Consider the following 1,127-nt stretch of genomic DNA (forward strand, 5'->3'; position numbering starts at 1 on the left):
TCAGGTGAACATATATTTATTAATACCTACAAACAAGAGGGTTGTATAGGGCACTATTTGTAAACCGTGTCAGGTTATGAAGTCACAGCTTGATCTAACTACGTGTGACATGCACACAAAATAATAAACACTTGCCCGGCTAGGCTCTAACTAATACATAAAGCGCATCTCCCTGACTCACCTACATAGGACCGTTCACACTCCGTCTCAGATGCGGCTTTCTCAGCCAATCGTCCAGCAGCCTCCAGGCTGTAGCAAAACCAGTATGTCTGGGGAACTAAGGCTCATAAGTCCGCCTGACTCTGGCTGTGCGACCCTCTTACGGCAGGCGTCGCTTTGTCCCCCAAACTTCAGGCTATTCCAAGCCTTGTGGCCTCTTAGCTTCTCTGGCTGAGACCACACACAAAGAGCCTCAGCAGAACTCTGTCTCAGAATCATCCCCCTCCCCTCACTTTGGGGATTAATTTATTCCCAGGTGATTACGGCACCTGGTCTTATTTCAGGCCTGGTGATTGTGGGGAAGATACAGAAAAACCCTGACATAAATCTCCCCTAACAGCTATGATGCCTGTCACTGCCTCACAGTATTTACCGCCTCTGGGTGATTCCAGGTGAGGAGTGCCTCACACTTCAGTTATTTGATCAGTTTTTCCATCAGTTATTGTGAGCCAAAACTACAGGGTGGGCCATTTATATAGATACACCTTAATAAAATGGGAATGGTTGGTGATATTAACTTCCTGTTTGTGGCACATTAGTATATGTGAGGGGGGAAACTTTTCAAGATGGGTGGTGACCATGGCGGCCATTTTGAAGTCGGCCATTTTGAATCCAACTTTTGTTTTTTCAATAGGAAGAGGGTCATGTGACCCATAAAACTTACTGGGAATTTCACAAGAAAAACAATGGTGTGCTTGGTTTTAACGTAACTTTATTCTTTCATGAGTTATTTACAAGTTTCTGACCACTTATAAAATGTGTTCAATGTGCTGCCCATTGTGTTGGATTGTCAATGTAACCCTCTTCTCCCACTCTTCACACACTGATAGCAACACCGCAGGAGAAATGCTAGCACAGGCTTCCAGTATCCGTAGTTTCAGGTGCTGCACATCTCGTATCTTCACAGC

Source organism: Bufo bufo, chromosome 6 (assembly GCF_905171765.1).
Source record: "Bufo bufo chromosome 6, aBufBuf1.1, whole genome shotgun sequence".
NCBI lineage: Eukaryota > Metazoa > Chordata > Amphibia > Anura > Bufonidae > Bufo > Bufo bufo.